The sequence below is a fragment of the Callospermophilus lateralis genome, chromosome 12, assembly GCF_048772815.1.
Source record: "Callospermophilus lateralis isolate mCalLat2 chromosome 12, mCalLat2.hap1, whole genome shotgun sequence".
Taxonomy (NCBI): Eukaryota; Metazoa; Chordata; class Mammalia; order Rodentia; family Sciuridae; genus Callospermophilus; species Callospermophilus lateralis.
In genome coordinates this window covers 37,415,215-37,429,405 of record NC_135316.1, presented here as the reverse complement: position 1 = coordinate 37,429,405, position 14,191 = coordinate 37,415,215, and positions in this window count along the sequence as shown.

The window sequence follows — 14,191 nt, the reverse complement described above, 5'->3', positions numbered from 1 at the left end:
AGGGATTGAATCCAGGGGATGTTTCACTACTAAGTCACATCCCCAGCCCTTATTTATAAATTATTTAGAGACAGGGTCTCATTGAGTTGCTTAGGGCCTTGTTAAATTGCTAAGACTGACTGACTTTGAACTCTCAATCCTCTTGCCTCAGCCTCCTGAGCTACTGTAATTACAGATGTGTGCTAGAGAATCCTGCTAATTTTTTTTCTTACTTGTTTAAAATAATTGGAAGTTTCAGTTGATCTTAAGTCTATATTTTTAAAATATTTTTAATGTATAATTTTTAGCTATTTTACTGCACTATCATAGATGAAAATTTTCTTTCCATAGTTGTTAAAATAATGTTAATGGTACCAGGTATTGAATGTTTTTTTTTTAATGGTACCAGGTATTGAATTCAGGGGCAGTTAACCACTGAGAAACAACCCCAAGCCATATCCCCAACCTGTTTTTATTTTAACTTTTTATTTTGAGACAGGATCTCCCTAAGTTGGTTAGGACCTCACTAAGTTGCTGCTCCAACACACCTGGATTTTATTTATTATTTTTTTTTATTTTTAAATTTTAATTTATATGTCTTTTTTTTTTTTTTTTTTTTTTTTGTCCAATAGTGGCTACCATTTTGAGCTATGATAGTAAGTTAAACTAGAAAACAGGAATGTTTAGCCATAAGTGATTTAGTACCCTCTTCTCATTTCCTCCCTCTGTTATTGCATATTAAGCCAGAATCCTTCTCCATAGCTTGTACTTTAAGGTTGATTGACCTGTGATCAAATATGATCCTACATGATCCTATTTGGTCCAAATATGATCCTATATGAATGAGCCATCAGTGAAACTCCACATCATGTACAACCACAAGAAATGGATTCTAATTAGTAGAAGTTATAGTCCATGAATGTATACAATGTCAAAATGCACTCTGTCATGTACATCTAAAAAGAACAAATTTTAAAAATTAAAAAAAAAGAAAGAAAGAAATACAAGGTGGAGCTCTGCTGGAAAGAGTTTAAGGATATTCCTCTTAAGATTCTACCTTTTGCACCTTCTCACCCTGATTTCTTTCTTAGCAATATAAGGTGAAAGATATCACAGCCATTACATAGCATAATGATGAAAGTTACATGTTGAAAATAATGAAATAGGAAGGTAAACAATCAGTGATTCTTGAGAAAAATCCTTGAGCGGATGAAATAGCTCTGCAATTCCTCTCTTGTAATTTTAAAACAGAAGAAAATTAAATTCTCATTTAAATCACTTATTTGGGGTTTTCAAAATGGTGGAATAGAGGTCACTTTCCCTGCTGCTTCATTGAGTGAAACCAAGAAAGCAGTCAGGGAGCTTCTCTGTAAGATGGGTAAGCAACAACAACAACAACAAAAGTGGGGGGACTTTACTAGAATTTTAAGCTGGATATTCAGAGCAAGAGGTTGGATATAATAAGGAGAAAATCACCGCAGCACAGCCACCACTGTGACAGAGCCAGAAGCACCATATCCAGAGCATCCCTCTGTGAACGTAGTGGAGGAATAAGGGAATAAAGGAACCCATATTTTGGGGGAGACCAAGGTGTGTATGGGTATAGAGTGTTTAGAGATAAAGGACACCGCCCGGCAAACCTGAAAGATGAGCTGCACAATATCCTTGTGCATGGAAAGAAGATGCCATATCTCCAGGCAGCATGCGGAGGACAAAGAAAGGAACAATTTTGCAGCCCCTGGGAGGGAGCTACCACCTGAAAGGGCCAATTCTTGGAAAACTCTAGTTTGACCTGAAATACAGACCCAGAAAAACACACACTTCACAACAGAGAGTCTATTTAAGTGACCAGAAGAAAATCAAAGGTTGAGAGAGGTTTACATAGGGACAACTGATCCTGGAAACACCAGCTCTACCCCTTCCCTTTCAATCTGTTTGCTTGTAGGATCTGCTGGGCGAGAAAATTCTGCCCAAGAGCTCGGAAGGGCAGGGTCAGGAGCAATTGCTTGAAGACTGACCCAAGACCAGGAAATGTGGGGTCTGAAGATAACATAGGGCACTATGAATTGGGTCCTCCACCACATGAGTGGAACCCAGGGGAGTCCCCTGGGGTATAGTTTTCCAGAAGAGAATAGCAAGTAAGGGGGACTGGAGGTGCTCTGATTTAAAATCTCCAGAACATTTGGCATTCATTGAAGAGCCTGGAACCCACCTAAATCTAACCCTGCCTCCAGGAATTCCGCCTATGGGATTAACTCACTCCAGCAATCTTGAGGGTGGAGCATAATATTCCAGAGAATACCACCTAAAACTGCCAAGAAAAGAAACTGAGAATCTTCTTGAACTCCAATGGAAAGAATTCCTTAATTTTTCACTAACTTTTTTTTTTTTTTTTTTTTACTATTCTTTTTTCTGTGTTTAATGGTGATCTTAATGGTTCTAGGACATTTATACATATTTATGTATATTTTTTTCTCATGTCTAGAATTTTTGAAGCTAGGTATTTTTCATGGATTGGTTTTTTTTGTGAACTAGAATTTTTGATTAGTATATTTTAGTTTTATATTCTTTCACTTTTTAAAAAATTTTTACTATATATGTATATATACATATATACTTACTGTATATGTATACTTACTATATATACTTTATATATATGCATGTATATATATATGTGTGTGTGTATATGTGTATATATATATATATATATATATATATATATATATATTTCTCCTATCTATTTCTCTTCTCTCTTTTCTTCTGCAAACAGCCAAACTGTTGTTCTCTCTATTGTTCTCTCTTTCACTGTTCATTTGTTTGTTTGTTTTTACTTCTGTAGTCTCTCCTTCTTTCTTATAATCATTACATCCTATATCACTTCTGTTTTCTCCCTGTTCAACATTTGAAATGGTAAACTCTTGCAAATTTGCTGTTTTTATTGTAGGCAATAACTGATTATATCATTTCTGTTTATTGTGATAATTAACATTGTATATCATAGTAGGAATTATTTGGCTTAATGCTATATATTGTTTGTGTTGGTTGTCATTGTTATTTGTCTCCCCCTAAAGAATGAGGCACTGGAAACCTTCAGGGACACTATAATTCCACAGGGTAGAAATTCTGCTTTCACAGGTGCATACTGTTAGATGGATAGACACACAAACAATATAACAAAAGCAAGGGAACAAATTTCCCCAAGTAAATCAAAATTCTCCAATAACAGAATCCATCAAAAACACAGTGGAAGAAATGTGAGAGAAGGAGTATATGTAGTTAAACTGATCTGCTAAGTAAAGGATGGTATAAGAAATAAAATCAAAAAGAAAATATGGGAAGTGAAATATCACTTCAATAATAAGGGGGAGGTTTTAGAAAAAAAAAGCAGAAATACTCAAAATGAAGGAAAGAAAAATAATTAAAACTTCAGTAGAAAGCATCACTAACAGACTAGACACTTGGAAGACAGAATCTCAGGTAATGAAGACGAATATATAATATTAAAAATAGAACTGACCAGAGAAAAAATGTTAGGAAACCATGAATATAACTTTAAAGAATTATTGGATAACATGAAAAGACCAAATTTAAGATTTATCAAGATAGATAAAGGCATGGAGATACAAATCAAAGGAATGCACAATCTTATCAATGAAATAATATCAGAAAATTTCCCAAACCTAAAGAATAAGATAGAAAATCAAATATAAGAGGCTTACAGAACCCCAAATGTACAACATTATAACAAACCCACACCAAGACACATTATAGTGAAAATGCTCAACAAAGAGCATAAGGAAAGAATTTTAAAGGCTGTGAGAGAATAATATCAGATTACATACAGGGGGAAACCAATTTGGATCTCAGCTGATTTCTAAAAGCTAAGAGGTCCTGAAATAACATATACCAAGCTCTGAAAGAAAATAGATGCCAACCAAGAATCCTATATTCAGCAAAATTAAGCTTCATATTTTCGGATGAAATAAAAACCTTATATGATAAACAAAAGGTAAAAGAATTTTCAACTAAAAAGCCTGCATCACAGAACATTCTCAACAAAAAATTTCATGAAGATGAATGAAAAAAAAAAGGTGAAAACCAGCAAAAGGAGGAACTACACTAAAGGAATAGTTAATCAAAGGAGAAACTATATCAAATTAAAAACTAGAAATAAACTCAAATGACCAGGAATACAAATTGTATCTCATTAATAACCTTGAATATTACTGATCTAAATTCATCAATCAAAAGACATACACTGGCAGATTGGATTGAAAACAAGACCCAACAATGTACTCTCTCCAAGATACTCACCTCATGAGCAAAGACATCCACAGACTGAAGGTGATACTATAGGAAAAAACATATCACTCAAAGATATTTGGTCCACCTGGCAACTTCCTGTTTTTTTTTCCCATACCTTGTAAACAAGCACAGGTTTCCAAATTCATATTAGATAATGTAGACTTTAAGCCAGATTTAGTCTAAAGAGACAAAGAAGGCCATTTCAAACTGCTTAAGGGAATTATATATCAACAAGACATAACAATCATAAATATTTATGCTCCAAACAATGGAGCATCTATATACATCAAACAAATCCTTCTCAATTTCAAGAATCAAATAGACCACAACACAATAATACTGGTAACTTAACATGCCTCTGTCACCACTGGATATATCCTCCAAACAAAAACCAAATAAAGAAGATATAGCAGTAAAAAATACAAATGATAATTTAGACTTAACAGACATATATAAAATATTTCATCCACCAATGACCGAATACACTTTCTTCTAAACAGCACATGTATCCTTCTTTAATATAGTCCATGCTATGTAAGCTATCACATATATTGGCATGCAATTGTATTATTACCTTAATATAATTTTAGTATCAATAGGGTTATTTTGAAAGCTCCATTTCCACTGATAGTAATTTTTGTGTTCTTGCTTTTTTCTTAATTAGACTTAATTTTATCACATTTTAGCTGTATTATTTCTTCTCTGTTTTATATATTTCTACTCCTACTCTTATTTTTCTTTCCTACTACATAATCTGAAAATAATTTGATTGTTATCTAGCTTCTTTCTGATACAAGTATTTTAAGTTATAAATGTTCATCTGAGTTTTGTTTTATCCCAGAGGTCCTGATATTTTAAGTTTTTATTATAACTTTGTTCAAAACAGTTTTCTTTTCTTTTCTTGTGCCTTTCTTGATCTCTGGGATATTTATAAGTGCACTATTTAATTTTGAAATAGTTGACATGTGGGGGGGGGTGAGGGTCTATATATCTTAAAGTGATTGATTTGTAATTTAATGAACCATGAAGGAAACACAGTTTGCATGATTTCAAATTTTTAAAAAAAGTAACAGAAATGATTTTTATATTGATTGTATTGGTTACATACATGTCAAAACTGATCAAATCACATACTTCAAGTATGTGCATTTTATTGTACTTCAGATTTACCTCAATAAAGCTAAGGAAAAAAAATAAAATAAAATGATCACTTCTCTGTTGCTTAAAACCTGACATATTTCTAAAAATGACCTGTTTTGATATAAGTTAAAATAAGAATTATGTTTTTAATTTTTATCATAAATTAATAAATATTTTTAAATTATCACATAAAATTTGTTTATCTTTAATTATTTTCATTTTTGCATATTTTAAAAGCTCAAATAAATTATAGTAATAGGGAATTGACATTGTCAATCAAAATATGCATATGTTCAGGAAGCATTTCCACAATTTTTAGGACATTTCTTTAAAGTTTTTTAAAGTAGCTAATGAAAGCTGTGTACTAAGCCTTGTGATGAGCAAGGTAATCTAGTTAAGTAGTTAAAATGTTACTTTTGTTATTGATTGACTATTACTGCAAATGTGCTCAGGTTTTCCCTTTCCTAAGCATGCACAATATCATACATATTAGAGTACTTTATGGCATAAATGGCTTCCTTGAATATAAAGACATAGAATTATGCTTAGTCTTAAAAGTCTAACAACAGTGAATTTATATACACAGTGTCTTTTATTATATTTAAATTTGTACTTTAATGATATGTGGTCTTTGCTAAAATTTAATTATTCAAAACAAAATGTAAAATCACTCATTCATCATATATACTTGGATCTATTCCTCTGATTAGTAAGAATTAGTAGGCAATGGTTATTTTAAAAATTTCTGATACATAGCTGAATGCATGAATTCATTTATTTCTGCAAAAAAATATATTAACTCAGCAAATTTGAGATAGAAGACATTTCAAAGCAATTGAAATCATAAAGATGGAATAAGAACTTCCTAGGCTTTGAGCAACATAGTTCAGGTTGGGGGGTAAAAATCAATGCATGAGGCAGGTGTGGTGGCGCATGCCTTAATTCTCAGTGGCTCCACCTGAGAGGCAGAGGAAGGAGGATTTCGAGTTCAAAGCCAGTCTTAGCACCTTAATGAGGCTTTAAGCAACTCAGTGAAACCTGTTACTAAATAAAATATTTTTAAAAGGGGCTAGGTATGTGACTCAGTGATTAAACACCTCTGGGTTCATCCCCGTGTAACAAAAACAAAAACAAAACAAAAAACAAATAAGTGCATAATATAGTGGGTAAATTGTGGGAGTATTTTCAAGTAAATTATAAGTAAAACTGAAATAACTTATGTTTTTGGGGTGACTGATTTTGATGGAAGACAGGAAGTTTTCCAGGTGGACAAAATAAAAGGAATCCATCACAGAAAAGGAGAATAGCATGTGGAAATACAGACTTGACCAGATCCTATCCCTTTGCAGGTACTAAATAAATATTTGTTGCACCAAATTGCAATAAATTATTCTTACAGGATAGATTTGTTGGGCTCAGGGGAAGTTCTTGGATCAGGAAGCAGACAGATGTTTTGGCAAAGTGAAAATCTAAAATAACATTGTTTCTATGCCAAGCTTTTAAGTTTTGAGATTGGGTATTTCAAAGTAGTTCTCAGAAATTTTAAGACTTTTGCTAATATAGTTCAATATGCTTTGGGGCCTCAATTATAAAGGTATCCAAGATTGAGAAAAACACCATGGCATGGAACTTAATGACATGAATGTTAATTTGCTGTGTTTCCATGGATCCCTGAGGCTCTGCTAATGTGGTTTTTTAAATTCTTTCTCTGTCATTCAAATTGGATAATTTGTATTATTCTACTTTTGGTTCACTGATCCTTATATCTGTCTCCTCTATTCTATTTTTTTTTTTTACCCTTTTACAAAGTTTTTTTTTTTTTTAGTTATATTTTTCATTTTTAAAATTTGTTTCATCGAAATATCTTTTATTTCTTGGCTGGGACTAGTTTTGCATTTGTTTCAAGTGTGTTTATAATTGCTTATTAAAGCATTTTTATAGAGGCTGCTTTAAAATCTGCATTAGAAAATTCTAACTTTTCTCTTAATTTATTATTGGCATCTATTGTCCTTTGTTCATTTAGTTTGTGATCCTATAGGGTCTTGGTATGACAGAGATTATTGACTGAAATATGTGTATTTTCATTTTACATTAGGAGACTCCAGATATCATGTAAAACTTTTGTTTTGACTGGTTTTACTCTGATACACTGTGGCAAGGGATGGGGTTTGACAATATCTCACTGACAAGATGACAGCAGACGTCTAGGTTCCATACTTTCCTTCCGTTAATATTGGAGGAGAAGGTTGCTCTTGTGAAAGCTAACAGAGTGATGGGCATTTTAGTTCTCCATGTTGTTGCCACTGACACTGCAGTGGGGCTAGCCTCTCCAACCCTCAAAAATGGTGAAAGTCCTGGTACCATATTGGACACTTCTGACATCACTTCAATGTATTAGAAGAAGGATATTTTGTTACTGCTAGCAAATTGTGGAAGTCCAGGGTATCAGTGTTGTTTGCACTGATATACCAGGGTGAATAACATGTATTACATGAGTCACAGGGGAGAAATCCATAGGCCCTGGTGTGCTTCTATAATATCATCCAGGAAGGATGTTGCATTCTTAACATCAATCCAGGAAATCTAGGTTCCCCATTTAGGCTCTGCTGGCATAGGTAGGTGAAGTCCCTGAGTTCACTGTTGTTTTCCTATGGTTCTTGGCAAGCAAAGATCAGTTACTTTTCAAGATTTTCTCAATAAGTTATTCTTTTACTCAGTCCTTCTTGTAGAAAGAGAGGGATTTTGTTAGAGTTTTTATTGCATTTTGGGGTAGTCAGCTTCTTTAGCTTCAAGTCTGGGATATTGAAAAGTAGATAAAATGAGATAAAGGAGGATGAGGAAAAAGAAGAGGAGGAAAAGAAGGTTAAAGAAGTGAATGAGGAGGATAAAATACAACATTATGTCATTTCTTGAATACCCCAGGTCCCAAAATAATCTGGTTTTCCTCTCCAACTTTCAGTCTCCTTATGCTTGTTTTGTATACAATGTCTAAGGACTGTAGCTGACCTAAATACAGGAATAGGGAAAGGCACATCTTCTCCACATAAGTCACATGAAGTTAAAAAGATGGGTTTAATTTATTAATATAATTTTAATAATAAAAGATTAAAACACATTATATATATATATGTAATAAATTATTTTCTGGCTTTATAAAATACTTCTACAAAACTTTTTATATAATAGAATAAGTCAACTTTAGATTGTATAGTTGTCAGTATTAACCTTTGTAGAAAAATGTTACTTAATTTTACCAAAATACCAATGATTTTAAAATTTTGTTTTCATTTGTTTAATTATTGATTTCATATGTAAATTTGAAAGTTATTGATTTTTGTATATAAATTTGAAAGCAGTTTACTAATTATTTGAGTTACATTTATATAAAAATGACTGTACCATGTACTACATATATATATTTTCAGTTACTTGATTGAATAAATAACCAACCTTAGGTATTAAGGACAGAATGAAAACCAGATAATTATTTCCTAAATGAGAACTGTCAAATATTGAATACAGACTGCAGTTGGTGATATTTTTATTTTGTAAAATTTATTATAATTAAAATTTTAGTGTATATTTGAGGATATACAGTAGTGAATAATTTTCATTTAAAAATATTTATAATTGGGCAGGGAATATAGCTTAATGATAAAGCACTTGCCTAGCATACTTGAGGCCCTGAGTTCAATCCCCAGCACTATAAATAAATAAATAAATACATGATTCTTTAAAAGGCACTGCAATTGTTTAGTGAGAAGGAGAGAAGAAGAGAGGGGGTTGGGAAAGAGAGACAGAAAGAGAGTTCGAGAGGAAGGAAAGGAAGGAAAGAGGATGAGCTTAATTTCCAATTGCATTTCATAAATCAGTTCAAATCCTGACTATGATGGTACCACTACAGTGACATTTCCACAGCTTACCTCTGTTCAAGGTGGGTATTTATAGTAGAATAGGAATGTTAATCAAAAGTTTTCTTCCAAAAAAATGCATTACTTAAAATTGGGGTTTTGCTCTTTTAATTGGGAACATATCAGATATTTGTAATAATATTTTCTGTAAAAATCAGAGAAATACAACATACATAACTTGTTGAAATGAGAAAAAAATCACATTTACCCAAGGATAGAAAACTGTTTTCATTCTTTTAACTCCTAAGTAATTATCTGCTTATGTAAGTTAACTAAAAGTAGTGTTATAAAACATGTTATGTGTCATGACAGAAATCAGAGCAACAAGCATATTAGCATGAAAAATCTTTGCATCCATCAAACTACTTTTTTGTCAGGGCTTTAGCAGCATTGACATAGAGGAAGAAAATCACATCACCCCCTAGCATTGTCTTAACTGTTGCCAGGCTGGAAATAACCTGTCAGATACTCAAGTACTGTGACATTGTAATTTATTGAAGGTTGACTTACAAAGACTGAGGAGTCATGTGTAAGAAGCTCATGAAATAGCTTCATTCTCAGGTAATATTTGTACAACAGCATAGCACATTTCAATTGTTCCTTAAAGGATAGTTTTTACTGAAAACAAGAAACCCATTTTTTGGCATAAATCATATTTTAAGCTTTTATAAGCCCTGTATGATTATTTGAATATGATGCACACTATAGATTGAGTAATAGAAGTGAACATATGCACATGCACATGTACATCTTTAATATTATTTTACAGTTTTTTCATGTTTATCAGAGTACCAAAGAAAATCTAGCTTTCTTATGATTCTAAATAATTTTATAATGTCCAAGCTATATTTAATTAAACAAAGTATAACATGAATCAGTTGGGGGTACAATATGTAGAAACAAACAGTAGGAATAGTTTTATTCCAAAAATGTTATTAAATTACTATGTATATTTATGTATGTTTATATATATAATTATATCTAAGCATATGGAGCATATAAAGGATACACTTCTTTTTTTTTTTAAATCCTTCTGATAGTTCCTAAACATTATCACACTGATAATAATGGCAAATGACAACATAGAAGGAGTAGGAAATGAGTTTCAGTTTTCAATTTGAAAGAAAGCTTAATAATCAACTATAGAAATAAAACTTAAAATAAAATTCATAATAACCGGCTTATAGAACCTGACTAGGCCCATCAATAGAGGAGTAGGTACAGAAACTGTGCTTTATATGGACAATGGAGTTCTACTCAGCCATGAAGAAAAATGAAATACAGCATTTGCTGATACACGGATGAAACTGGAGAACAAATGAAGTGAAATAACCCAGACTCAGAAAGTCAAGGGTTGAAAAAAATATATATATATTTCATATAAATTCATGTCAAATACATACATTTATATATCATATCTTTTATATATATGAAAGATCAGAATAATAGAGAAAGTGTAATGGGGAAAGGGAGAAGGAAAGGGAAAAGTAAAGTACTAGGGAATATGTTAGAGCAAATTATATTTTGCAGATACATGAATATGTCACAATATAATCATAATGTACTAATGAAAAACTAAAAATAAATCTGCTAAAGCAAGACCAGTGAATCTCTCCTATCCACCTTTCCCATTCTCTAAATGACAAATGTGTCATTTAACTGCTTGAAATTAAAGAAAAACTTGCCTATCATTACTATTATCTATTTTTTTAATTATGACAATTAGTGTTTGAATACCATTAGATAGACCAGAATAATATATCACAAATTCCTGTCCCAACATAAAAGGCTTGAAATTGTGACACTGACTGAATCTGTGTATATGTAAAATGTTTATATTTTTTTTACAATTTATGTTTTTAAATACACTACAATATTATTTACTATGATTACGATGTTATTCCTGCTTTATATTTTGCAATTAAATTCAGAGCCTCAATCATGTCAATATGACAACTCTGATTCAGAGTTGGTAGGGAGAGTATGTGGATCTGAGCCACGTCTTTTTTTTTTTTTTTTTGGTACTGGAAAGTAAACACAGGGGCACTTTATCATTGAGTTACCACCCTGTTGCATTTTTTTTTTTTCTTTTCCAAGTTAAGACAGGGTCTCAATAAATTGCTGAGGCTGACTTCGGAACTGCAATCCCAGTGCCTCAGCCTCTAGACTCACTGGAATTACAGGTGTGCAACACCAACCTAGCCACACAGCTTTCTTTTGTCTCCGAAAGCATCACTATATCAGTGAATTGGAGTGGTAATGGGAAAGAGATTAGAGGTAAATATTTTCTCACATCATTCCATCACTGAACTTTTTTATATTTTGGCATCATTCACCTAATGCTGATTCTCCTATAAGTTATGTGTGTGTGTGTGTGTGTGTGTGTGTGTGTGTGTTTATGAATTTCTTAGACATAACCACAGTCACTTATTCTTCTTATGCCATGCCTCACTGAAGCTCAACTTCTCAAAATCTCCTCACATTGACTTGATCCTGCTCCTCAAGTATTCTCAATTGCATTTTATCATTGGAATCCACTCCTCAATTTCCTTCCCTGAAGTAAATTTGACTCATTCTGACTGGGAATTGATATCTAAAATATATAAAGAACTCGAAAACTTAAATAGAACAACAAAAAACAAATAATTCAATCAGTGAATATGACATTTCTCAAAAAAAGAAATACAAATTACCAACAAGTTATGGGGGGAAATATTAAAAATCCTTAGCAATTAGAGAAATGCAAATCAAAACTACACTGAGAATTCCTCTCATTCCAGTTAGAACCACAATGATTAATAATACAAATAACAATAATTTCTGTGAAGAGGCAGAATAAAAGTACACTTTTACATGGTTGATGGGCCTGAAAATTAGTACAACTATGGAAATCAGTAAGGAAAATCATGTATTCTTTAAGTTTTAATATGCATAATATTATAAAGGTGCCCACACATACCACTTTGGTTTAATATAATACTTGAAACGTTATCCAGATAAATTAGGCAAAAAGAAGGAAATAAAATGGATACAAATAGGTGACAAAAAAGTCAACTCATCACTGTTTGCAGATGATATGATCTTATTTTTAGAAGATCCAAAAGCTCCACCAGAAGATATCAATTATAGCTAACAAATTAATTATTAGGATATGAAAGCAATACCCAAAAATCAATAGTTTTTTTTTCTATATAGCAATAATGAATCTAGTGGAAAAGAAGTTAGAAAAATTATTCCATTCACATTAGCCCTAAAATCCTAATAAATCTAACCAAGGAGGTGAAAAATACTACAGCGAACACTACAGAACACCAAAGAAAAAAATTAAAGAACATACTAGAAACTGGAATGACCTTCCATGTTCATGGATAGGTACAATATTGTTAAAATGACAATATTACCAAAAGTAATTTACAGAATCAATGTAATCTCTGTCAAAATATAAATTAAATTATCACAAAACTAGAAAAAACAGTTCTAAAATTCACATAGAAGAATAAAAGACAAAGAATAGATGAAGTGATTCTAAACAAAAGAACATTGTTAGAGGAATCATAATACCCATCTTTAAATTATACTACAGACTATTGTAATAAAAACACCATGAAACTGGACTAGAATAAAAGGCACAGAGACAAACACACATAGATAAAGTCATGTGATCTTTGACAAAGGTTGGAGAAACAAAAACATGTTGGAGAAAAGATACCCATTTTAAGAATAGCATTCGGGAAACTGGATATCCATTTGTAGAAAAATGAAACTAGCTCCCTATCTTTCATTCTGTTCAAAAATCAACTAAAAAAAATCAATGAAAACTCTAGGAATTAGACCAAAAAACTGCAAATGCTAGGAGAAAAATATGACTAGCACTCCAACATACAGGCACAGGCAATGAATTTCCTCAGTAGGATTCTTAAAGGTCAGAAAACAATACCTTTGGGATGTCATCAAATTAAATAGATAGCATCAAATTTTAAATTCTCTGCATAGAAACAGAAACAATCTAGAGTGAGAATAGAAGATGCTACAAAATGAGGAACAATTTTTGCCAAGTGCTCTTTGAACATAGGATTATTATCCTGAATATATAAAGAACTAAAAAAATCTTAACACAAAAAAATGAAATAAATTGACCCATTTAATAAATGGGTGAATAATCTGAACAAATGATCCTTGAAAGAATAGTCAACAGATCCATGAAAAAGTGTGCAACATCTTTAGCTACCACAACAGCCAAGCTATGGATATAGAACATATACACAGTGGACTTTTATTTAGCCATAAAGAACGATATTATTATTTGTAATGTTTTGAATAACCAAAAAAAAAAAAGAACTATATTATGCTATTTGTGGGAAAGTGGATGGAGCTTGAGAACAGATGGTAAGGAAAATAAGCCAGACGCAGGAAGTGAGTGGTCATGTTTTCCATCATATGTAGAAACTACAGTGAAGAATAAAGAAAAGGTAGGAATTCTCATGAGGATATAAGAGATACTAATAGAATAAAGGAAGATGGTCAGGGGAAGGATGAAGGAAAGGAAAAGGAAAGTAATGTGGAATGAAATTAACCAAATTATTTTATGTACACTTATAAATATGTACATATGCTGCAATTTCACTATTATATATAATTATAATATACCAGTACAAATAAATTTTAAAATACTATGAGTATTCAATATGCTTGTGATTTTACTAAACATTTTAAAAGAAACTTTCTAGTTTACAGAGTAAAGCTTGTTACCAGTGAAAACAAGGATGTAAAAAAATTAAAAAGTCTTAGATTGGTAATGAAAGTGATTTCAAAGAAATATTTTTTATATTTAATACATAAGTAAATATTTATCCTGT